Source organism: Lissotriton vulgaris, chromosome 9, assembly GCF_964263255.1.
Source record: "Lissotriton vulgaris chromosome 9, aLisVul1.2, whole genome shotgun sequence".
In the NCBI taxonomy this organism is placed as follows: domain Eukaryota; kingdom Metazoa; phylum Chordata; class Amphibia; order Caudata; family Salamandridae; genus Lissotriton; species Lissotriton vulgaris.
The window spans coordinates 6801398-6827975 of NC_141697.1; the positions used below are offsets into that span (position 1 = coordinate 6801398).

At 52.5% G+C, this 26578-nt stretch overlaps 1 protein-coding gene across 2 annotated transcripts in view; it reads left to right on the top strand.

Annotated features, from left to right (window-relative positions):
- The first annotated feature begins 9897 nt into the window (after positions 1–9897).
- Positions 9898–26578, top strand: part of KATNBL1 (katanin regulatory subunit B1 like 1) — a 127583-nt gene continuing 110902 nt past the window's right edge. Inside the window, exon 1 of one of the 2 annotated variants that reach the window (XM_086936909.1) lies at positions 9898–10097. The gene's annotated coding sequence lies outside the window, so the exon portion shown is untranslated. Of the gene's footprint in view, positions 10377–26578 lie in introns of both variants that reach the window. The other variant, XM_086936908.1, reaches the window with a different exon arrangement.

Below are 26578 nucleotides of genomic sequence, written 5' to 3' on the forward strand. Positions count from 1 at the left end.
GCAAGTGAGCCGGTGTTTGAGGGCGGGGCCGGAGGAAGCAGAACCGAGCAGACTCCCGTTGCAGCCGCTGCTCGCTCGCGCATGCCCCAGGCGATCCCACTTCCATAGAGCAGGAGGGGCCTAGGACCGAGCAGGCCCGGAAGGAGCAGCGTCTTGCCAGCGGAGCCAGCGCAGCCGAAGGCGGGAGCGGAGGCGGGTCTGGAAGCGAGGCGGTGTAGCGTGAACACCTCGCGCATGCCCAGAAGTGTGCGCATCCCAGCCCCGAGTGAAGAAGAGCGTCGGGATCCCTTCGGCGGTTGGACGCGTGTGTGGAGACACCCCTTCCCTGCTCGAGCGCCTCCTGAGAGAGCTGGCGTGAGCGGGAAGGGCGGATGAGCTGAGGATTCTTGCCGGCGCTGGGCTCCCAGGAACTGCTGAGTGACTTCCTCTGTGTCTGGTGCTGAAAAGCTTCACCAGACGAGTCAACTATAAGTAAGGAGATAAACTGAAGGGGGAAGGTGGCGCTTGAGCCTGCCAGTTGTGGATTTATACTTTCGGTGATTTCTCCGTCCACTGTGGTGAATGAGGAGGGGGAGCAGACTGAAAAAATCAACCTATCAAGAGTGTGCTGGAAATACTAAAGTTACAAGGAAAGTTACAAGTTCCTCTCAGAGCTTACTGGTGACAGTGTAGAGCTTGGGCATTTTCTATGCTCCTCACTGTGTATGCCCTCACTTTGTGGAAGAGGTACAGATAAGGGAGGTAAAGGTTTAGGCATTGAGGTAAAAACAAAGCCAGTGATGTTGGAAACGTATGTAATGAAAGATTCTATTGATGTTGATTTTTAATGCCAGTTGAAACTGCTAAAAAGATCTCTATTAATTCCATGACATCTGCATTTGCTTATACTGAGTTGTAGTTTTCTCTCCCAAGACTTAAGCGGATTGTTATTTCACCTGATTGATTGTAAAGTACTGAACTGTGAATTCTAAAGTATAAGAGAACAGAGTACATTATTTTTATAAACAAGTACTTATTTTCCTAACAAATTGTTGTAGTGTCCTTTTTAAGTGTTATTGCGTGGATTTACTACTGGGTGGTCTGCAACCTTCACACTGTGCCTCTAGAATTGCATGTCTTACCCCTAGGCCAGGCTACCCTAGGTGACCTGACATCCCAGGTTCTAACAGAAGCATATTAGAACATCAAAAGGCTCCGGTGGTGAGAAAATGGAGGCACGCAGCGCGACGGTGCGCCGGGTGGCTCCAGGCACGTAGGAGCTTGCAGAGGTCATTGAAGCAAGAAGGCAGTTCCACTTGCGGAAGACGTCACAAGGAAGAATGAAGAAGGCTTCGTAATATTATAAGAACAAAGGTGAGGCTGCATGCGCAGTGTTTGTGCTTGGTAGAAAGCTCGAGCCAAACTCAAATATGGCAGAGCAGTTTAACTGCCGTGGTGCAAAAACGAGTACCAACATAATACAAAATAAAAATTAAAATGCCAATGCTCGCCGGATACTGCATAAATTGATAAACTAGAAATCTGAGGTAATGTGCCGGGTCACGATAGATGCCACAATACACACAAAATGGCACTCTGGCAATCCCTGAAAGGAGGGTTGGCTCACCTGCAGTGGGGTTCATTTTGGGACTGTTCCTTACCTTTGAGTTCAAAATTAGACTTGTCCCCTGTAGGCAAAATTGTAAGAACTGTGGTAGTCAGAAACGGCTGGAAGCACTCTGGCGGTGACAGTGAAATGCACCAAGGCAGCAGAAGTAAAATGTGAAAACAGTAAAGTTGAAGGTAGCAGGTTGAGGACGGTTGTCCCAAAAAGCAGGAGGAGCCTCCACAACAGGAAGGTAGCGAACCATTCAACTTTAGTAGGAAATAGTAATTAGAAGCAAGTACTGAAGGCCGATACAGTAAACAGGCAGCAATGAAATCCACACGAAGACAAGAAGGAAAATTGCAGCAAGAACTGGAAAAATTGAGGTAAGAATTACAGCAGGGACTGGCAGGTAACCGAAGAGGGCGACAGATAATTTGGTCACTGGTGGGGCTGGCCAGTATGCTTATGAAAGACGTAAAAATGTGTTACCTTGTAGATGCAGGAAGGTCAATGAAGAAACAGGTACCTTGGAATTTCTTGACAGAGTCCTTGTAGAAGCAGGTTGAAGTAGGTGATTAAAAGTTCATTTCAGAAGGAAACCAATGACTTTTTGTTATGAATTCAAATGTCTTTACCTCAGATGCCAGTACACACAGGGTTTTTTTTATCCAAATCGTCGCCAATGTTACAAAGATGAATGGTAGGAACTCCAGACGTAGTCATGAGGTAAGTTTCATGTAGAGGTTTATTCAAGCTAGATGGAAGATGGAATATTCAGTATAATTCAAGGCCCCACCAGCAGGTTCTTAGCTGCTTAGCCCTCAGTCTCCAACTGTCTATTCTGTCACAACCAGTCACACTAACCTTCTGCTCTCACATCAACATTCTAACATTCCAATACACATTAATACAGGCTGAGCAGCAAGACAAAGAGATCAAAGTACAACACTAGGATGCTCACTTTGCAACGCAAAAGAAGCTAAGCAGTTCCAGTAACTTAAGTTCTTTGAGATTTTTTTTAAGTTTGAAAAGCTTTATTGAGTTGATGAAAACAATGTAAAACATCAGTACAATAGCACAAATAAAGAGCAATAGGAATTAAAATAATTGTGGAGAATAATGTGCCAATAAACAAGAAAGGCCCCAAAAGTGGAAAACGCTATACAAAGAAAAAATGCTTTTATAACTTTTCATTTTGTGGGGAAGGAAGAGAGAAAGAAAGAGGGAAGAAAGGGGAAAATGGGGGAATGGAAGGGGAACAGCAATAGAAAAATATATGGTAAGAGAAATAAAGAGGTATGAAATACAGAGAAGTTCACAGTAATAATAATAACAGTAATACTAAATATAACAATAACATGAGATCAAGAGGCACTTTTAGATAAAAAGTCTGTTAAAGGGGACCAAAGTAAATCACATTTTATCAACAATGGAATAGAAGAAGCACATGCACGATCTAGTCTATGATGATGGCAGAGCAAATTCCACCAAGCATTACAAACCACGTTTGTAGTGTCTTTCCAATTAGTGGTTATAATTTAAAAAGCGATAGCTAGGCAAAGATCAATAAATTTACGAGTATGGAGTGGGACATCCCAAACTGGGGCCAAACCACCCAGGAATACAGAAGAAATAACAAAGGGAACATTAGTAGATAAAATCTTATTAAGTGTAGACCAAATGTGGGACCACATAAGTTGGACCTTAGGACAAAGAAAGAACATGTGAACAAAGTCACCAGGAGTGCATGAACAGGACCAACACTTCTTAGTGTCTAACAATTTAAATTTAAACAAGTCACAGGGAGTATAAAATAATCTATTATAAAAAAATAAAGGGTTTGTGTGGTGCTAGCGGAACGAGAGGTGGAATGAAGTTTGGACCAAATAGAGTCGGTGAGGGGAAAGTGTGATTGAGGTCCGATTCCCAGATAAGTTCAAGATTAGTTTTAGGCCTGTCAATAAGTGAGGGAGAAAGTAACTTATAAATAGCAGAGGCCTTAAGGGGAACCTGAAAGTTAGGTGGAGAGGCAAGGAGGGGAGGTGAAGAGGATGAAGGAGTGTTGTGTAGGATAACAGTGGATAGTTTGGGCAGAAGTTCATGAAAGTGTATGCAGTATTTGTTAGAGATACCGAAGGGGTCACGAAGTGCTGGAAAGGTTAATAAGGAATTGTCAGAAATAAGATGGCGGTAAGTGAGAATTCCTTTGTCAATCCATTCCTTCCAAAAGAGCGCACGATTGCGTAATTTAAGAGATTTATTATACCAAATTGGGGTATTCATATGAAGAGTAGATGATACAGAGAATGAACGAAAAAGGGCGAGTGTTGAAGCTTTGGAGTGTTTGAAAATAGGAGAAAGTAGTTTAGGAGGTGGTTGAGTGAGATTGGAGGCAATAAGGAAGGAGAAGGGGTGAAGTTGAGCCAATTCCAGAGAGCTCCAAGCCGTAGTAGGAGGAGACGAGGTATCAAGAAAAGGCCAAATTTGCTTGAGAGTAAAGGCAGAATGAAAGCGTGAGATATTGGGGAAGTTGACACCACCAAGATGTTTAGGTTGTTGAAGACGGAGGAGAGAGACTCTAGCCTTACGCTTATTCCACAGGAATTTGGAAAAAAAGACTATTGATAGACTTAAAAAAGAAATGGGGGAGAGAGATAGGAAGCATGGAGAGACAGAAGTTCACAATAGGAAGGAGCATCATTTTAATAGTGGAGAGACGACCCCACCAGGAAAGAAAAAGAGGGGACCAACGTTCTATTAGAGAAGAGAGCTTTTTAAGGATATCGGAGTGATTAATTTTGATAGTTTCTCTAATAGTGTTAGCATATAAAACGCCAAGACATTTGATAGAGCCAGAGTTCCATTGGAAACCAGAACCCTGAAACATGTGAGGAAGACAGAATTTATTGAGGGGAAGGACTTCTGTTTTATCAATATTTAATTTATATCCAGAAACAGAGGAATAATCATGTAATAAAGAAAAGAAAGCGGGAAGGGCAACAACAGGGTTAGAAATGTAAAGCAAAATATCGTCTGCATAAGCAGTAAACTTAATCTCAACATCTTTATAAAGAAAGCCAGAATAGGAAGGGGATTGTCGAATTTTCTCAAGGAAGGGTTTGAGTGCCAGAATAAAGAGAAGGGGGAAAGTGGACAGCCTTGTCTGGTTCCTCTATGAAGGGGAAAATAATCAGATTGCATACCATTAATCCATATAGAAGTGGAAGGAGCAGAATAAAGCAACCAAACAAATTTAAGAAAAGTGGGACTGAAACCGTGCCAGCGAAGGGCGCCAAACATAAAATCCCAGTTGACACGGTCAAATGCCTTCTCGGCGTCTAGAGTAATGGCAGCCAAGGGACTGTCCATTTTAGCAGAAAGATGAATGATATTAAGAAGGGTTCTAGAATTGTCTGTAATGGATCTTCCCTTAACAAAGCCGGATTGATGAATGTTGACCAAATCAGGGACAATGGAATTAATCCGTAAAGCCAGAATTTTTGCATACAATTTACAATCAGTATTAATGAGGGGGATGGGTCGGTAATTTTTACATAGGGAAGGGTCCTTATCTTTCTTGGGGAGAAGAACAAGCATAGCCTGCGAAAAAGAACCTTTAGATTCACCAGAGGAGAGAAAATGGTTAATTAACTGAAGAAAATGAGGAATCAAGATAGATTTAAATTGGAGAAAGAAACGAGCAGTAAAGCCATCAGGGCCAGGTGTCTTATCTTTGGGGAGAAGAGAGAGAGCAGCAAGAATTTCCTTTTCTGAAAAAACAGGGCATCAAGAGAAGAGAAATCCAACGAAGGATTGGAAGATTTAGGGACAGAGTTAAAGAAAGAGTCTAATTGCTCTGCAGAGGGGGAAGACTCGGGAGTATAAAGAGAAGAATAAAATTGAACAAAGCAATCCAAAATTTTGGCATCAGAAGACTGAAGCGAGCCTTGTGAATCTTTAATCGAGACTATTTTCGATTTCTGTTTTTTAATTTTGAGATAATTTGCCAGAGCCCTACCAGCTTTATTGCGACCACCATATATCTTCGCATTAAATTGAAGAAGCTGATTGGAGGCGGATTCCCAGGAATGTTTATTAAATTACAGTTTAGCGGAAATGAGTGAGGACAGAGAATCAGGAGAGTTAGAAGTGTGATAAAGATGCTCTTGTTCTTTAATGCATTTTAGATAGGAGGAAGCCTGGGATAGTGCTTTCTTTTTTTTACGTGAGACAAAGTCAATAATATAACCCCGAGCAGTGGCCTTGAAAGCATCCCAAAGAAAGTGAAAGTCAGAGGTGGAGTGTAAGTTGGTAGTGAAAAAGTCATCCATGAAATGAGTGAAGTGTTCAATGAAAGTGGGATCAAGTAAAAGTGAGTTGTTAAAGCGCCATCTGCGGGCCTGAGGCGTGGGAGAGGGGTAATCTATATCTAAAATAACTGGGGCATGATCTGAAATGAGGATAGAGCCTATTTCTGAGTTGGTCATAAATTTGAAAGCATGGTGGGAGAGAAAAATATAATCAATACGGGAGAGGGAATTATGCACAGGAGAAAAAAAGGAAAAGTCCAGAGAGTCAGGGTGGGACAACCTCCATGAATCTATAAGGCCTCTGGAGGAGATGGCTTTGTGGAAGGACTTTTGCATTTTGTTGGGAATGTAGCGAGCTTGTGATTTGCGGTCCAAAAAAGGGTCCATCAATTGATTACAATCTCCCCCAACAATCAAATCTTCATTAGCATTAGAAGAGAGAAGGGAGGAGAAATCATTCCAAAAGGAAGAATCAATGCCATTCGGACCATAGACATTACAGAGAGAGAGATGAACATCATTAACAATGCAATCAAGGAGCAGCCACCTGCCATTAGTGTCAACAGTTTCATTTAGAATTTGAACAGACAACCCTTTATGAAATAAAATAACAACACCATTTTTGCGATTAATAGCAGGAGAGCAAAAAACATCCCCAACCCATTGTCTACGTGACATCGATAACTCTTGAGTAGAAAGATGTGTTTCTTGTAAAAAGGCAATTTGACATTTTAAACGAGCAAGATGAGATAAAACACGTTGTTTTTTGATAGGGTTACGAAGACCCTTAACATTCCAGGAAATGAGTCTGAAACTTTTCATAAGAGGAGATTAAAGGAAAGTAAAAAGAGAGAGTAATACAGGTAAAACGAGAGAATATATGGAGAAAATGTCAAGGAGAGATGGAAACTAGCTAGATGAAGTAAAAAGAAGAACGACGGAATAAAGGAGCCCAAGTAGAGAGAATAAAAGGAAAAAGGAGGAAGGCCATCATAGGAAGGTGAGATGAGAAGAAGAGAAGAGATAAAAATGGAGGATAAAGGGAAGGAATGACTAACATCACAGTGCCAAAAGAAAGGATGAGAGGAGCAAAGTAGGGTGAATAAAGTCGAAAAAGCCGAATAGGGTAAAAAAGGAAAGGGAAGAAGAAGAAAGTGAAGCAAGAAGGAGGAAAGAGGGAGCCAAAAGCAACCCAAAAGAAGACAGCAAAGAGAAGGACAGCAAAAAGAACCAAGGTGGTTCTAGCCATACAGAACATGTAACAGAGAAAAACAATGAGGTGAGAGCGGGAGCAGCAAGAAAAGACGGCCAAAAAGAAGGGAATAAGTCGAAAACACAGTCCAAGGAACGAAAGAGAAAGAACCGAAGGAGAGAGGAAAAAAATGCACAGGGAACCTGGGAATGAGTACGACATAAGAACAAGTGAAGGAGACTTACCAAACAGATATGCAGGAAAAAACAGCATACTGGGATGACGGAGACGTACGATAAAACAAAACAATTCAGAGGAGGACTTTCGAAACATCAGGAAACGCACCTAAGAAATAAAAAAAAAAGGTGAGGTGATGTGAGGAGAAACAACAAGCCATAACAGACAATAAAAGAAACACAGAAAGGAAACAATAAAAGAAGAAAAAAAAAGTTAGGAACTGCTTTGTTCCATGGAGTCCTCTCTGTGGGAGTGGATGAATCTGCGGAGGTCACCCGGGTCTTCGAAACTGTAGGACCGTTCCTTGTATGTAACCTTGAAAAAACAGGGATGAATCAAGCCGTATCTGGCGTTCATGGTTCGAAGTGTAGGCCGCAGATCCAGGAATTCCTTACGACGCGCCGCTGTCTGTTTGGAGACATCCTGAGAGAAAAAAAGTTTATGACCGGACCATATCAGTTGCTTGTGTTGTTTAGCTGAGTGAAGGATAGTCATAAGGTCAGAGTAGAGGAGAAAATAGGCGATGATACCACGAGGTTTCGATGAAGTGGAAGATGTTTTGGGACCCAGACGGTGCGCTCGTTGAATATTGGCATCCACATGTTTCGGCAGGCCAAGAATCGGTAAAACTTGTGTCTTCAGGAATAGAATGATGTCCGACCCTTCAGAATTTTCCGGAACACCATAAATACGAAGGTTGTTGCGTCTATTTCGATTTTCTAAATCCTCAGACGTCTTCTTGAGGACTTGAATCTCTTTGGTGAGGGAATCCACCTTGGCAACAACATCTTGTGCGTCACTGATTTTCTGTTCAACTTCGGTGACACGTTTATCAAGGTTGGACCACTTATCGTCCAGCCTTTGCAATGTAGCAGTGGTGTCCGCTATAAAAGGGCGGATTAATTTGAGTTCCTCCATTAAATCCTCAAGGGTAACGGGAAGAGGAGATTTGGAGGGAGATGGTGGGTCCTTCTTGAGGCGTTTGCCTGCAGGAACAACGTCTTTGCGTGTAGCGGTAGCCACATTAGAGGTCTTAGAGGCGTATCCATGCTCCATGATGTAAAAGCCTGAAAGAGGAACAGCTTGAGGTAAAGAAGGAGCGACGGAATATGGTGAAAGGCTGCAAAATCCTCTGAAGAAAAACACAGAAACTTTGGAAAATGGAGACCACCGTCAAGGAGAGTCAAACTGGATGTCAACAGAGCGCAAAAATGAAGAAATTATGAGTGCGGAGGAAGCAGAAAAGCAACTGCGCACAGACAAGTCAAAAGTTGAGGAAAGAAAAAACTGCAGCAAAGGTCCAGCAAGCTGAGGAGAAGTAAAAAGGATTCAGAACGACATATTAGATGTCAAATAATCGTGGAAGCACTGCAAAATTGAAGGAGCACAGGAGACAAGAAGCATCAGCAGGTAGAAAAATAGAATCATTGGAGAGAAAACAAAAAAAAATTTCACCAAAAAACGATGATGAAAAAAAAACAAAATGGCGGCCGTTTCCGAGGAAAAAACATTTGTGCAAATTATAGCCTCAAAAAAACGAAGGCAGCGTAAAGAAACATACCCAGTTGTGGGGGGGGGGCAGTTCCGACGCACAAATCAGCCGTTTTCAGCAAGAAATGCAGCCCAGAAGCGGTCCCTTCGTGTAAAAAGCGCCGCCGAAATCGCGGAGCTCAAGGGGGAGCGGCCATCTTGTTCGCCGCGTCGCGCGCCCGTAAGTTCTTTGAGATTTTAATATGTTTATACGTGACTTAAGAGGGAACAGCAAGAATCTGTAAATAAGGCAACAGATTCCCTCTCTTCTGACAGGTCGATGTATCATATGCAGACATCGCCAGTGGGGACTCCTGCTCTGCCACTCTAGAGCCGATTTACTATAGCCAGAGTTACACCTGTCGTCCCAGTCAGATGTAAAGACAAACCCATATAAAGGAACACAAGGGCACAAACTAAGACCACATCTTGTTGTGGGAGAGACATCGGCATAATTGTATTTAAACGAAGGCGCAAGTAATGTGTTATCTTGCCCGCGACCTAAGGGTAGCTAGCGATGGTAATAACTAAGCTGCCCGATTATCCACTGAGCTCCAGACTTATCCTTCATGGGGTGCTTCGCCTTTGTGAGTCAGCTCAGCCGCAGTGGTCAAAAGAGGTGTAAAATCATCTGAAGTGTGAGTAGGTTGTGCACCTTCTTAGAGTTTCTTGTTGCTTAAAGTGGTGTCATTTCTGATATTTAAATGTTTCCAGCCTCTTCTTTGCTTGATTTTTGCTTGCAGGAAAGTGTCACTCATAGTCGCTGAATGTCACTCATAATTACACTGAAATTGTGAAATGTCACACATGGCCAATCTGAAGCCTTGGCAGCTACGCATGGACACGACGCCGCGCCTCGCCCACAGGGAGCACGAGGCCCCTGCGTCCACTGTGCGGAACGAGGCGTGAAACGCACAACAGCACCGAGAGCGTTAGGCACGAACATTTCCAAAACGAGTCCTGAAACGCACCGCCCAGAGAGGGAACGTTCAAGCGTAGCTTAAAAGAGGCTTGAGACGTGAGAGTCACATGCTGAACGTGTCCGGAACGAGGCTTGAATCTTGAAACGCACCAGAGAAGCGACGTTCACGCGCTGCTTAAAAGAGGCTTGAGACGTGAGAGTCACATGCTGAACGTGTCCGGAACGAGGCTTGAAACGCAGAAATTTAAAGGACGGCTGACGGAGGCACCGCTGTCGGAGGTAGCACAGACAGGGACTCTGGAACCAGAGCGAGGCTTGGTACGCACAATCTCGAGTATTGGGTGTTATTGTTTTGTTCAGAGCTGGCGGCAGGGCCCACCTTTCTCTGTGTCTCTCGGCTGCCGCACCCGAGACGAGCGTCCCTCTGAGTACCGCTAGGACCCCGGGACGCTGAGCTCGGTTCAGATCCAGATCGAGGCTTGGAACGCGCCGTGGGGAGGGGGAAGCCTTGGCTCAGCTCACGTGACCGGAAGCAGATGTGCGGGGCAGGGACCGGAAGTGGGGCCGGGGACCAGCGCTTACGGGGACCATGAGCCGGTGAGTGAGGTCTGGGAGGGGGCGGCTAGAGGCGAGAACCAGGGGGAGAGGGGGTCCAGGGACCCGGAGGGAGTGCGGAGAGAGAGGGAGACCGGTGTGCGCGGGAAGCCACGGCAGAGGCCGGGAGTGAAGGTCCCGAGAGCCCCCCTTGCCCTGTCAGCCCCCCCCCAGACAGATGTCAGCCCCACCACTCCCCCCCCCCCCCTCCAGACAGGTGTCAGCCCCACCACTCCCCCCCCCCCCCTCCAGACAGGTGTCAGCCCACCACTGCCCCCCTCCCCTCCCAGACAGGTGTCAGCCCACCACTGCCCCCCTCCCCTCCCAGGCAGGTGTTAGCCCACCACTGCCCCCCCTCCCCTCCCAGACAGGTGACAGCCCACCACTGCCCCCCCTCCCCTCCAGACAGGTGTCAGCCCACCACTCCCCCCCCCCTCCAGACAGGTGTCAGCCCACCACTGCCCCCCTCCCCTCCAGACAGGTGTCAGCCCACCACTGCCCCCTCCCCTCCCAGACAGGTGTTAGCCCACCACTGCCCCCCCCCCCTCCAGACAGGTGTCAGCCCACCACTGCCCCCCTCCCCTCCCAGACAGGTGTCAGCCCACACTGCCCCCCTCCCCTCCCAGGCAGGTGTTAGCCCACCACTGCCCCCCCTCCCCTCCCAGACAGGTGTCAGCCCACCACTGCGCCCCTACCCCCCCAGACAGGTGACAGCCCACCGCTGCTCCCCCCCCCCTCCCAGACAGGTGTCAGCCCACCACTGCGCCCCTACCCCCCCAGACAGGTGACAGCCCACTGCTGCTCCCCTCCCCTCCCAGACAGGTGTCAGCCCAATACTGCGCCCCTACCCCCCCCAGACAGGTGACAGCCCACTGCTGCTCCCCTCCCAGACAGGTGTCAGCCCAACACTGCGCACCTACCCCCACCAGACAGGTGACAGCCCACTGCTGCTCCCCTCCCAGACAGGTGTCAGCCCACCACTGCCCCCCTCCCCTCCCAGACAGGTGTCAGCCCAACACTGCGCCCCTACCCCCCCAGACAGGTGACAGCCCACCGCTGCTCCCCCCTCCCAGACAGGTGACAGCCCACCGCTGCTCCCCCCCCCCTCCCAGACAGGTGACAGCCCACCGCTGCTCCCCCCCCCTCCCAGACAGGTGACAGCCCACCGCTGCTCCCCCCCCCCCCCCTCCCAGACAGGTGACAGCCCACTGCTGCTCCCCCCCCTCCCAGACAGGGGACAGCCCACCGCTGCTCCCCCCCCCCTCCCAGACAGGGGACAGCCCACCGCTGCTCCCCCCCCCCTCCCAGACAGGGGACAGCCCACCGCTGCTCCCCCCCCCCCTCCCAGACAGGTGACAGCCCACCGCTGCTCCCCCCCCCCTCCCAGACAGGTGACAGCCCACCGCTGCTCCCCCCCCCCCCTCCCAGACAGGTGACAGCCCACCGCTGCTCCCCCCCCCCCTCCCAGACAGGTGACAGCCCACCGCTGCTCCCCCCCCCTCCCAGACAGGTGTCAGCCCAACACTGCGCCCCTACCCCCCCCCAGACAGGTGACAGCCCACTGCTGCTCCCCTCCCCTCCCAGACAGGTGTCAGCCCAACACTGCGCCCCTACCCCCCCCAGACAGGTGACAGCCCACTGCTGCTCCCCTCCCCTCCCAGACAGGTGACAGCCCACTGCTGCTCCCCTCCCCTCCCAGACAGGTGTCAGCCCAACACTGCGCCCCTACCCCCCCAGACAGGTGACAGCCCACCGCTGCTCCCCCCTCCCAGACAGGTGACAGCCCACCGCTGCTCCCCCCCCCCTCCCAGACAGGTGACAGCCCACCGCTGCTCCCCCCCCCTCCCAGACAGGTGACAGCCCACCGCTGCTCCCCCCTCCCCTCCCAGACAGGTGTCAGCCCACCACTGCCCCCTCCGCTCCCAGACAGGTGTCAGCCCACCACTGCCCCCCTCCCCTCCCAGACAGGTGTCAGCCCACCACTGCCCCCTCCCCTCCCAGACAGGTGTTAGCCCACCACTGCCCCCCCTCGCAGACAGGTGTCAGCCCACCACTGCCCCCCCCCTCCCAGACAGGTGTCAGCCCACCACTGCCCCACCCTCCCAGTGTCAGCCCACCACTGCCCCCCCCCTCCCAGACAGGTGTCAGCCCACCACTGCCCCTCCCCTCCCAGACAGGTGTCAGCCCACCACTGCCCCCCTCCCCTCCCGACAGGTGTCAGCCCACCACTGCCCCCCCCCCCCCAGACAGGTGTCAGCCTGCCACTGCCCCCTCCAGACAGGTGTCAGCCCACCACTGCCCCCCCCTCCCAGACAGGTGACAGCCCACCACTGTCCCCCCCCCTCCCAGACAGGTGTCAGCCCACCACTGTCCCCCCCCTCCCAGACAGGTGTCAGCCCACCACTGCCCCCCTCCCAGACAGGTGTCAGCCTACCACTGCCCCTCCTCCAGACAGGTATCAGCCCACCACTGCCCCCCCCCTCCCAGACAGGTGACAGCCCACCACTGCCCCCCCTCCCCTCCCAGACAGGTGTTAGCCTACCACTGCCCCCTCCAGACAGGTGTCAGCCCACCACTGCCCCCCCTCCAGACAGTTGACAGCCCACCACTGCCCCCTCCCAGACAGGTGTCAGCCCACCACTGCCCCCTCCCTCCCAGACAGGTGTCAGCCCACCACTGCCCCCTCCCTCCCAGACAGGTGTCAGCCCACCACTGCCCCCTCCCTCCCAGACAGGTGTCAGCCCACCACTGCCCCCCCCTCCCAGACAGGTGTCAGCCCACCACTGCCCCCCCCTCCCAGACAGGTGTCAGCCCACCACTGCCCCCCCTCCCAGACAGGTGTCAGCCCACCACTGCCCCCCCCCTCCCAGACAGGTGTCAGCCCACCACTGCCCCCCCCCTCCCAGACAGGTGTCAGCCCACCACTGCCCCCCCCCTCCCAGACAGGTGTCAGCCCACCACTGCCCCCCCCCTCCCAGACAGGTGTCAGCCCACCACTGCCCCCCCCCTCCCAGACAGGTGTCAGCCCACCACTGCCCCCCCCCCTCCCAGACAGGTGTCAGCCCACCACTGCCCCCCCCCCTCCCAGACAGGTGTCAGCCCACCACTGCCCCCCCCCCTCCCAGACAGGTGTCAGCCCACCACTGCCCCCCCCCTCCCAGACAGGTGTCAGCCCACCCCCTCCCAGACAGGTGTCAGCCCACCACTGCCCACCCCCCTCCCAGACAGGTGTCAGCCCACCACTGCCCACCCCCCTCCCAGACCGGTGTCAGCCCACCACTGCCCCCCCCCTCCCAGACAGGTGTCAGCCCACCACTGCCCCCCCCTCCCAGACAGGTGTCAGCCCACCACTGCCCCCCCCTCCCAGACAGGTGTCAGCCCACCACTGCCCCCCCTCCCAGACAGGTGTCAGCCTACCACTGCCCCCCCTCCCAGACAGGTGTCAGCCTACCACTGCCCCCCCCCCTTCCCAGACAGGTGTCAGCCTACCACTGCCCCCCCCTTCCCAGACAGGTGTCAGCCTACCACTGCCCCCCCCTTCCAGACAGGTGTCAGCCTACCACTGCCCCCCCCTCCCAGACAGGTGTCAGCCTACCACTGCCCCCCCCTCCCAGACAGGTGTCGGCCCACCACTGCCCCCCCCTCCCAGACAGTTGTCGGCCCACCACTGACCCTCTGCCAGTCAGGTGTCAGCCTGCCTTGTGCCCTATCTGTCAGTTCACCGCTGCCCCCATGGACTGACAGATTATTAGTGAATTGCAGCAGATTGTTTTCTGCTTTCTGCCTTTTTAGTTTCTAGACTGATGCAATGGCGGTTGCAGGTGTTGGGTGGCCCACAGAAGCTTTTGATTTTGATTGCCAGTTCTGGTGGTGGCATAAATTACTCTGAAAGAAAAGGCAGACATTTAATGGTAACGTGACAGTGGAGAGGGGACTCAGTGGGTGTGTTTCAGAATGGGTTGATTCTCATTAACCTATTCATTGTTTTGATCACGTGGGACGCTGTTTGGAAGGCACCAGAGGTCAGATTATATCTGGGATGCCAGTGATATTTGCATCGACTCCATGGAAATATGACAGTACCAGGCCTTGGACAACCACTCTAACGAAGAAAATCCTCACTCAGAGAAGCGTGGAAAGACCTTGCCAGCTGATTGGTCTTTTTTTTGTTGCAACACATATATTTTAATGCAGATGCTGGCATCAATGCAGAGTCGCATGTGACTTGGTGGTGTTGCCAAGTCCCGGGGTGAAGCTATCGATGTTTATTGCATTCAACCTTGCTGTCACTATCATTGAGCACACACTCTCTGTGAAAGTGATGAAAGGGGCCTTCTTGCCCCAATATAGACTAAGATGTGTTTAGGTCCAAGCTTTCCAGGCAGCACAGCTGTCTGGTTTCCTAAAGACGTCTTGGGGACATTTTGAAAAGCTTCCCTTGGAATTAATTCCACCCGTTGTTTAGTGATGGCTTTGTGGTTTGTAACTCACATATTCTGGCTTTCTATTTGCTGGCTTTGTTTTAGACTGTCCAGCTGAGTTCTTCCCTTTCACTGCCCAATAATCTGTTTACTGTATTATTCCACCAGTACTGGATTTTTGTGAAAAAAATCCTTCAGATCTAGTTCTTATCTTGTCATATTTCCTGTGCAATCAAAGACAGAGGTCAAACGTCAGGCACCCGTTTTCCAGGGAGCTTGGTGTTTACTTTTCTTTCTCTGATTTGAAAGTGAGAGGTTATATGTAACAATCCTGTTGGATACCCACCTGAGATAGAAATACTCTAAGTTATGTTTTTGTAGCACACAACAAAATATAAAGGTCGGTAAATGAAACGTGCAGATATTTCAGAATATGGAAAGCACTAATGCAGTGAGTTTTTTTGTGGTAATTTTGAAGTGTGGTGGAAACAAAGCCTTTAATATAGACATTTCCACACGTTGTTTGTTTACTGTATACTTGTATCAGTTAAAGTCAAATGATTTATATAGCGCGCTACATACCCAGAGGGTCTCAAGGCGCTTGAAGAAGGGTGGGGAATTACTTGTCGAATATCCAAGTTTTAAGTTGCTTTCTGAATGCTAGGTGGTTCTGAGTGAGGCGAAGGTGAGTGGGAAGTGAGTTCCAGGTAGGTCTGTGCAAATGGTCATTTCAATCGAAGATGTGTTGTCTGCAACGACAGTGCACTACCACAGCCTGCATACTCCACTTTGCTCCACTGTTCTCTACGCTGCACGTTCAAGTTCAGAAATTTGTATAGCGCACTACTCGCCCAGAGGGTCTCAAGGCGCTTGGGAGGCGGGTGCAATTACTTATCGCATATCCAGGTTTTTAGTTGCTTTCTGAAGGAGAGGTGGTTCTGAGTAAGGCGAAGGTGGGTGGGGAGGGAGGGAATTCCAGGTCTTGGCCGCTAAGTAGGAGAAGGATCTCGCCCCCAACCCCCCCCATGGTAGATCTGTGGATGCACGGAATTGCGGCAAGGTGTTGATTGGATGATCGTAGTTGGCGGGTGGGGGTGTAGAGGGACAGTCTCGTGTTGAGGCATTCGGGTCCTAGGTCATAGAGGGCTTTGTGTGCGTGGGTGAGGAGACGGAATGTTATTCTCTTGTTGACGGGGAGCCAGTGGAGAGCTTTTAGATGACCGGAAATGTGAGCTTGACCAGGGATGTCCAGTATGAGTCTGGCTGATGCGTTTTGGATGCGTTGAAGTTTTTTCTGTAGTTTGGCTGTGGTTCCGGCGTGAAGGGTGTTTCCGTAATCCAGCCGGCTGGTGACCAGTGCGTGGGTGACCGCCTTTCTTGTTTCAGTGGGGATCCAATGGAAGACTTTTTTGAGCATGCGTAGGATGTTGAAGCAGGATGATGAGACCGCATTGGCTTGTCTGGTCATCGAGAGGGAGGAGTCCAGGATGAAGCCCAGGTTACGTGCGTGGTCCGTAGGTATGGGTGCGGTTCCCAGGGCTGGTGGCCACCAAGAGTCATCCCAGGCCGAAGGGTATGAGCCTAAGATGAGGACTTCCGTTTTGTCAGAGTTCAGTTTTAAACGGCTGTTCTTCATCCACTCTGCTACTTCTTTCATTCCTTCGTGTAGGTTGGTTTTGGCGGTGTTCGGGTCTTTGGTGAGGGAGAGGATCAGCTGGGTGTCGTCTGCGTAGGAGGTGATGTTGAGGTTGTTGGTGTGCGATGGAAGCGAGGGGACTCATGTAAACGTTGAAGAGGGTGGGACTGAGTGATGATCCTTGTGGTACGCCGCAAATGACTTCGGTGGCCTCTGATTTGAAGGGGGGAAGGCGGACTCTCTGGGTTCTTCCGGCAAGGAACGATATGATCCATTCCAATGCTTTTCCTTGTATTCCGATGTTGCTGAGACGTTGTATGAGGGTGCTATGACAGACTGTGTCTAAGGCTGCGGAGAGGTCAAGTAAGATGAGGGCAACTGTTTCTCCGTTGTCCAGTAGTGTTCAAATGTCGTCTGTTGCTGCGATGAGGGCGGTTTCGGTGCTGTTTGGCTCGAAAGCCGTTCTGTGAGGGGTCGAGGGATTTGTTAGATTCGAGGAAGGCGGCGAGTTGACGGCTTTCTCAATGACTTTGGCTGGGAATGGGAGGAGCAAGATGGGGCGGTAGTTCTTAAGTTCGTAGGGGTCTGCTGTGGGTTTCTTCAGAAGGGCGCTGAGTTCGGCATGTTTCCATATTTCCAGGAAGGTAGTGGAATTGAAGGAGCAGTTGATGACATCGCGGAGATGAGGTGCGATGATGGATCCTGCTTTGTTGAAAATGTGGTGGGGACATGGGTCGGTTGGCGATCCTGAGTGGATGGAGTTCATCAGGCGGATGGTGTCTTCGGTGGTGATTGGGTTCCAGGCGCAAAGGTTGTTAGCGGGTGGTGTTGGTTCGGGAATGGGTGGAGTGGACTTGTCTTCGTACTGCATCACTGCCCTGTATCTACTCCACGCCTCTCTACTCTACTTTATGCCAGTGCACACTTTACAGCTAAGCACCTCTGCACTTTTTGCCACTGCACTGTATGCCTATCCACTTCTAAGCACCACTGCACTCTACGACCCGTCGCTCTAGTCTGAAACGATCTACTCTACTTCACTTTGCACCATTCCACTCTATGCCACTCCAAGCAAATGCACTCTACATCACTTTACTAAAAACGAATGCACTCTACTCCACTGCAACTACGCCATTCTACTCTGCAACACTGCACTGTACGTCACTATACTCTTCAACACTCTATGCTACTGCTCTGTACACCACTCTACACCATTGCACTTTTCTACACTATATTCTGTACCACTCTATGCCAATACATTGTACACCATTGCACTCAACAACACTACTCTACAACACTGCACTCTAGGCAAATGCGCTCTACACCACTCTAATCTACTGTGCTCCACTTCACTTTTAACCACTCTCCTATACACCACTGCATTGTGCACCTATGCACTCTGACCCACTACTCTGCAAGACTTCACTTTCCACCACTGAACTCCATACCACTGCTTTTTACTCTTCACCACACTACTCTATGCCACTACACTCAACGCCACTCTAATCTACACCGCTGCTCTCCACGCCACTGCACTCAGTACCCACTACACCTCTGTGCTCTACCAATGCCACTTCACTCTACTCTGAAACAATCTGCTCTATGCCACGGCACTCCACTCTGCGCCACTCCACACCACTGCAGTCTTCTCTGCATCACTTTACTCTACTTCACTGCACTCGGTGCCAATGGATTCTACAGCACTTAACTCAAATCCAATGCACCTTCCGCCAATCTACTCTGCCCTTCTGCACTATGCCACTTCTCTCTAGTCCACTCTGTGACACTCCACTCTACGACACGAGTCTCCATGATACTCCACTCTGATGCTCTACCCAATTGAACGTTACTCCACCCCAGATAAGTCGCCTCTTCCTCCCATGAGACTGGGTAGAATTTTTTTCTGCATAGGTGACTTAACCCCTTCCATGCTGGTGACGAACCCCAGCCGTCATGCACTACGGTGCTCGTGTGCTGATGACGGCTGGGGTTCGTCATGGCCCGCCCCTGTTCGTTTGTTTACCGCACGGGGGCGGAATCGGGCCAGCAGGGAAGGGGTTAAACAGCTTGTTAGACGGACCGGGAGGGTCGGCCGAGATTACGGGGAGAGGTCTCCAGGGAGAGCCGTCTCCAACGACTGTACAGATAAGTAACTTCCCCCCCACAGACGGACACCACACAAGATTGAAGGTTAACGAGACTTTATATGCACTTCTTAGGTTACGTTGATATAATACAAGGAGGTCTGGACTCAGGGGTCCCCTCGGTTCTGATCTCTGGTTGAGGAAAAGGGTAGCGGGACAGTCTTAGTTACCAATGAGTTCAATAGCTCTCAATCCTCGAGCTCGGCGTGGTTGCTGATCGGGCCGTGGAGGAGCCAAGCAGGTCCCGAGATGGATGAAGGGTGGTCGGCGGGCCGTGGAGAAGCCAAGCAGGTCCCGATATGGATGAAGGATGGTCGACGGGCCGTGGAGAAGCCAAGCAGGTCCCGATGCAGATGACAGTTACAACGGTCCGCGGCCTCGCCAGCAGATCCGGACGACGGTGAAGGATGAAGGTTACGACGGCTGTGGCAGCGCCAACAGGCAGGATGATGGTGCACAGGACAGAGCTACGGCAGCGCCAGTAGTCCGTCCAGGATGAGTTCTTCTTTCGTCTCTCGACTCCAAGATACAACTGCCTTCCTGTTCTGGAGCTGCCCCAGTTATAGGGCTGGCGTGCTTTGATGTCCGGACCCTCGCACTTGGAGGTCGGGAGGTCCGGGATGAGGGAGTCCAGACACCCAGCAGGGGGGTGGAGCCAGCGCCCGGGGAGGCGATGGGCGAGCGGCACTGGCCGGGGGAGAACCATCGACACCTCTTTCTCCCATTGACTGGCCAAGTAGCTCGCTCGCCTCCTGGGTGGAGGGTGGTGCCGGAATGTCTGAGGTCGGGCTAGGCCCAGGGTTGAGGTCGATCGGGGGCCAGGCGGCCTCGTGGCGAAGTGTCCAAGATGGCGGCCCGGGCTGGGCGCGTGGGTCGGCCGTGGATCGGACCCACGAGGTTATCATGCTCGAGGGCAGGTGTCCCTGAGGGGACGTAGGACGTGCAATGGTGGTGTGTGGTGCTTGTATGACTGGCTCGGGCTTGGTCGAGCCGGGGGAGAGCGGCCCGTCATGTGGCCTGTCCAACATGCGTCCCCCCCAGCTGAAGGCGGGGAGAGTTACCCATCCTCTTGGGGACTCTCTTCGTCGAGGCGGAAAAACCGGGACAGGCCATCCGCGTTGGCGTGGTCAGACCCAGGCCGGTGTTCAACGGTAAAGTCCATACCTTGCAAGGAGATGGACCAGCGTAGCAGTTTTGGGTTTTCCCCCCGCATATGCATCAACCACTGCAGGGGTCGGTGGTCAGTCTGCACCCGGAAGTGGGTGCCAAAAAGGTAGGGTCGGAGCTTCTTGAGGGCCCATACCACAGCGAAGGCTTCCCTCTCTATGGTGCTCCAGCGTTGCTCCCGTGGTAGGAGTCTCCGGCTGATGAAGGCCACCGGTTGATCAAGGCCTTCGGTGTTCACCTGGGACAGGACCGCCCCAATGCCCTGGTCGGAGGCATCCGTCTGGACGACGAACTCCCGGCTGTAGTCTGGGGCCTGGAGTACAGGAGCGGAACACATGGCGGCCTTTAGCTGTTCGAAGGCCGCTTGACACTCTGGGGTCCAGTTCACCTTCTTGGGCTGATTTTTCGACGTGAGTTCGGTGAGAGGCCCTACGATGGTACCATAGTCTTTCACGAACCTTCGGTAGTAGCCCGTGAGGCCCAGGAAGGCTCGCACCTCAGTTTGAGTGTTAGGGGGTTGCCAGTTCTGGATGGCGGCAATTTTCAGTTGAAGAGGGGCCACTAGACCGCTTCCCACTTGGTGTCCGAGGTAGGTCACTGACCCTTGTCCAATTTGACATTTGCTGGCCTTGATCGTGAGGCCAGCTCGCTGAAGGGCTTGCAACACTGCTTGGAGGTGGTGGAGGTGCTCGGTCCAGTGGTGGCTGTACACAGCGATGTCGTCCAGGTAGGCGGCGCTGAACTCTTCGAGCCCCGCCAGGACCTGATTGACGAGCCGTTGGAACGTCGCTGGGGCATTTTTCATGCCGAAGGGCATGACCGTGAAGTGATAGTGGCCATCGGGGGTGGAGAAGGCAGAACGTTCTTGTGCTCGGGGTGTGAGGCCGATCTGCCAATATCCTGCCGTTAGATCGAAGATGCTGAGGTAGCGGGCAGCGCCCATTCGGTCGACCAGTTCATCTGCCCGGGGGATGGGGTGTGCGTCCGTTCTGGTGACTTCATTCAGGCCCCGGTAGTCGACACAGAACCGGAGTTCGGGTGTGGTTCCGGGGGCGGCTGCTTTGGGGACCAGTACGACCGGGCTGGCCCATGGACTGTCGGAGGGCTCGATGACCCCGAGCGTGAGCATCTTAGTTACTTCCGCCTGGATGCAGGCCCGTACCCGATCAGGTACGCGGTAGGCCCGGTGGCGGATAGGAGGGCTGTCTCCGGTGTCCACATCGTGCACACACCAGGAAGTGACACCTGGGGTGAGGGAGAACAGGCTGGCAAACCGTGATAGGAGGGCTTGGCACTCTTGGCGTTGTTCCTGGGAGAGGGTCTCCGAGAGTCGGACCCCATCCACGGAGCCGTCTTGCTCCTGGGTCCGCAAGAGGTCAGGGAGAGGCTCGGAGTCGTCCTCAACCCCGTTGTCTGTGGCCATCAAGAGGCTGAGTTCTGTTCGTGCAAAGTGGGGTTTCAGTCTGTTGGTGTGGAGGACTCGGAGCGGATTCCGGGCGGACTCCATATCGATCAGATAGGTGGCGGGTCCCTTGCGCTCGATTACTTTGAAGGGTCCCGTCCATTTGTCTTGGAGAGCGCACGGTTCTGTGGGGGACATTACCCAGACCTGTTGCCCCGGCTCGAATTCAATAGATGAGGCGTTCTGGTCATACCATCTCTTCATGTCCTCTTGACTGGCCTCTAGGTTGGCTTTCGCTAGGTCTCTGAACCGCTGGGACTGGTTGCGGAGGGTGAGGAGGTACCGGAAGACATCTGGGGGACTCTTGGCCGGAGGCAACTCCCAGCCTTCTTTGATCAGGCTGAGTGGCCCCCGTACTGGGTGCCCATAGAGCAGCTCGAATGGGCTGAAGCCTAGGGACTTCTGTGGGACCTCCCGGTAGGCGAAGAGGAGGCACGGCAGTAGCACGTCCCACTGGCGACGGAGGGGTTCTTCCAATCCCCCGATCATCCCTTTTAGAGTGCGATTGAACCGCTCAACAAGTCCGTTTCCTTGGGGGTGATAGGGGGTCGTGAAGCGGTAGGTGACCCCACACTGTTGCCAGAGGGACTTCATGTATTTGGAAATAAAGTTCGTGCCTCTGTCACTGACGACTTCTCGGGGGAACCCCACACGGGAGAAGATCCCCATCAGGGCCCTGCCGACCACTGGGGCTGTGACGGTCCGGAGAGGAATAGCCTCAGGGTAGCGGGTGGCGTGGTCCACTAGTACTAGGATGAAGCGATGGCCTTGTCTTGTACGTGGGTCTAGGGGTCCCACAATGTCTATTCCGACCCTCTCAAATGGGGTCGTGACTACGGGAAAGGGTTGCAGGGGGGCCTTTAATTTGCGGCCGCTCTTCCCACTGGCTTGGCACGTGGGGCAAGATCGGCAATGCTGGTGCACATCGTTTCTCATTTTTGGCCAGAAGAAGTGGGTCACTAGGCGGCTGTAGGTTTTATCTTGTCCCAGGTGCCCTGCCAGGGGGACATCGTGGGCCAGATTTAGCAGGAAGTCTCTAAAGCGGAGTGGCACCACTAGTACTCGGTTGGCCCCCAGCTCGGCGATTCGTTGCTCGCTGTACAGTAGGTCATTGTCCCAGTAGACCCAATGAGTTCCGGAGGTATCCCCTGCGCTTTGGGCGAGCGCTTGTTGTCGGAGTCCCTCAAGGGAGGGACAGGTCTTCTGCTCCTGACGAAATTGTTCTTGTGTGGGCCCCCCTTCTTGAGCCCACTGGTCGAGATTAGCAAGGTCGGAAGGTTGAGCAGGTTCGAGGGGGATGCCCTGGTCGGGGGTCTCGGCGGGGGCGACCGGAGGCGGAGGCGCCGGCCATTCTGGTTCTTCCGGGTGATGGTTGGCACGGGCGGCCATAGACCGGGTGGTGACGCACGCCCAGTCTGGGACGCCCAACATCCCCAAGTGTTCTTTTCGCTCCACGGCTGCCCACGGGGAGCTTTCCAGGTCATTTCCGAGGAGGCAGTCCACGGGGGCGTCGTCTCGGACCGTTACTTTCAACATGCCGGAGACCCCTCCCCACTCAAAGGGGACGCAGGCCATCCGACACAGACTCTCCGAGTTGTCGGCTGATCGTACAGGGCAGAGAATGTTCGGTAGATATTGTTCTGGGGTCACCAGATGACAGCGGACGGCTGTCACACTGGCCCCGGTGTCTCGAAGGGCTTCGGCCCGTTGTCCATTGATGCTCACCCATTGGCTGTACTTCTGGGTGTTAGCGGGTAGGGGGACCCGCGGGACCATGTCTCTTCCCCCTAAGCACGCGAGAGTCATGGCGGCTGGCTCCCACCCTTGATACTCTTGCTCGTCTGTTTCTGGTTCCTCGGAGATCTGTTCTTCCCCTAGTGCCGCGGCGGCCACCTGGCGGGGTCTTGGGCTCGGATACTGCGGGCAGCTTGGGTCATTTGCATAGTGGCCTACTCGTTGGCATCGGTGACATGTAACATTGGCTCTGTATCCCGGTCGCGCCGGGGTGCTGCCCCGGTTGGCCGGGGGGGTGGTGCTGGTAGTGGGGGCGGCCGGAGTGTTGTCTCTTCCTCGTCCTTGGCCCCCTCCTCCTCTGGATCGGTGGTGACCATTGTTGTTCCTGTTCTGCTCGTAGGACCCATTCCGGCCCACTCGGGTGATCTCCCACCGGTCAGCTTCGGCTGCGAGCTGCCGGGGATCGGTTAACTTGCTGTCGAGGAGGTGTTGGCGTAGTTCAATGAAGCAGTTGTTGGACAGATGCTCCCATACCATCAGATTGAACAACTGCTCGTAGGTCGTGACGTTGTTCCCTCTGATCCAGCCTTCGAAGGCTCGGCTGAAGTACGTTACATAGTCCACCCAAGTTGTACCTGGAATGCGTGTGCAGTCTCGGAACCTCTGACGGTACATCTCGGGCGTGAGGCCATAGCGAGTGAGGAGGGCCGCTTTCATATGGTCGTAGGAGGTCATCTGGTGGTCTGGGAGCTGTAACAGAGTATCGCGGCCCTCATTGAGGAATTTGCCCCATAGGCCGGCTCCCCAGTCGGCTCTATCGATCCGGTGCGCAGTCATCGCGATTTCATATGCCTTAAACCATTGCTGGATGTCGTCTTCTCGAAAATATTCTCGGACCACATCCTTGGGGATGTGCACTTTTTTGTCCGTGGTCCCGGGGGTGGACGGTCTGTCGGGCACCCCTAATTCTTTATTCTGTTTGCGCAGGTTGATCTCGGCTAGGTTCCGCTCGTGCTCGTACGTTAGTCTTTTTTCCTCGAGCTCCCTTTGCCTCTGTTTCTCCTCTCTTTCTTCTCGGAGGCGAAGGTGCTCTAAGTTTATTTTTTGCTCGGCCAATTTGAGTTCTATGTCCATCTTGAGTCGGGCCATTTCAAGTTCGTGTAGTCGGGCTTTTTCTCTTTCTTGGATCTCGTCTTGCGAGAGACCCGTTCTTTGCTCTTCAGGGGCCGTGTTGGTTTTTTTCGCGGTGCTTTGCTCCGGGGCTTCGACATCCCCGGTCTCTGCCCAAGATTCTAGGGCATGCTTAAAATCGTCCTTGGTACTTAGTCCGGTGGTAGCGATACCTAGTTCGATGCAGAACTGCTTTAGTTCACGATGGCTGTATTCCTCTAGCTTTTCCATTTGGAACTTCTCAGTTGATCCGCTCTCTTTAGTCGACATTGTTGTTCGTTGTGGGGTGAGCTACTCTCTGTACGTTATGCGGTGATTCGGATCGCGCCGCTGGCCACCAATGTTAGACGGACCGGGAGGGTCGGCCGAGATTACGGGGAGAGGTCTCCAGGGAGAGCCGTCTCCAACGACTGTACAGATAAGTAACTTCCCCCCCACAGACGGACACCACACAAGATTGAAGGTTAACGAGACTTTATATGCACTTCTTAGGTTACGTTGATATAATACAAGGAGGTCTGGACTCAGGGGTCCCCTCGGTTCTGATCTCTGGTTGAGGAAAAGGGTAGCGGGACAGTCTTAGTTACCAATGAGTTCAATAGCTCTCAATCCTCGAGCTCGGCGTGGTTGCTGATCGGGCCGTGGAGGAGCCAAGCAGGTCCCGAGATGGATGAAGGGTGGTCGGCGGGCCGTGGAGAAGCCAAGCAGGTCCCGATATGGATGAAGGATGGTCGACGGGCCGTGGAGAAGCCAAGCAGGTCCCGATGCAGATGACAGTTACAACGGTCCGCGGCCTCGCCAGCAGATCCGGACGACGGTGAAGGATGAAGGTTACGACGGCTGTGGCAGCGCCAACAGGCAGGATGATGGTGCACAGGACAGAGCTACGGCAGCGCCAGTAGTCCGTCCAGGATGAGTTCTTCTTTCGTCTCTCGACTCCAAGATACAACTGCCTTCCTGTTCTGGAGCTGCCCCAGTTATAGGGCTGGCGTGCTTTGATGTCCGGACCCTCGCACTTGGAGGTCGGGAGGTCCGGGATGAGGGAGTCCAGACACCCAGCAGGGGGGTGGAGCCAGCGCCCGGGGAGGCGATGGGCGAGCGGCACTGGCCGGGGGAGAACCATCGACACCTCTTTCTCCCATTGACTGGCCAAGTAGCTCGCTCGCCTCCTGGGTGGAGGGTGGTGCCGGAATGTCTGAGGTCGGGCTAGGCCCAGGGTTGAGGTCGATCGGGGGCCAGGCGGCCTCGTGGCGAAGTGTCCAAGATGGCGGCCCGGGCTGGGCGCGTGGGTCGGCCGTGGATCGGACCCACGAGGTTATCATGCTCGAGGGCAGGTGTCCCTGAGGGGACGTAGGACGTGCAATGGTGGTGTGTGGTGCTTGTATGACTGGCTCGGGCTTGGTCGAGCCGGGGGAGAGCGGCCCGTCATGTGGCCTGTCCAACACAGCTTTAAAATCATCTCCCTATTACAACACTCTGCACATTAAAACAAGCACTGCCGTTGCCAATAGGTTTCGCATTTGGAAAGTTGGAGCTATTGGTTTTGTAAATGACATTTTATATTTATATATTGTTATTGGCAATGCCAATAACGATATATAAATATAAAATGTCATTTACAAAACCAATAGCTCCAACTTTCCAAATGCGAAACCTATTGGCAACGGCAGTGCTTGTTTTGCTTAAGGCCTTTTTGGATTCCCACAGAAATCTAAGTGGCCCACAGACTGGCGAAGAAGTCAAGACTGCCTCTCGCCTGCACCACAGGCCGGGCAGGAGCTCCCGGGAGGGGGTGTGGTGCGTGTCAGAGCCTTCCTGTAGGGGAGGGGCCGAGGGGAGTGGTGGTTCTAGTGTGTAAAGCGTACTCCAAGGCCCCGCCCGTGAAATGTCAATAGTATAATTATGTGCCTGCTTTCTGGGGCTGCCACGATGATGAAACCTGAGCCAGTGATGTTTGACTGGTTGTTGATTAGCATCTCAAACGGGAATGCACTATAGCGCTTTGATTTTGCCACGCACCTTGTCGCACATTTCACTACATAACAAGTAAACAGTTGAGGTCCTGCCCGCTGTGGTTAAAAGTTCCTGCGTTAAGCTCCGGCGGCATGTGGTGATGCAGTCGGCCACTGCAGCACATTTGAAATACTGTTCCATTGGACGTGATGGCAAGGTAAACGTTCCTAGAGAACAGACTGCATTACAAGTCCTTTAGTAACCGTAATCAGGAGTCCCGCAGTCTCGCATCTGCGAGAGGGTGGGGTTACACCCGAGGTGCCTGGGGGCTTCACTGGGCGGACATGCGTAGAATCCAATATGTTAACGGAGTACAACTGTGCCAGGCGAAGCGTGTGCAACCCCTAGCTCTAGTGAGAAACAGATGCAAACATAGATAGAAATGAGGAAGTCACAGTACTATTTCTGTGTGGGTGGGAGTGCATAGGCAGTTTAAGAGAGATTACTAACTGCAAACT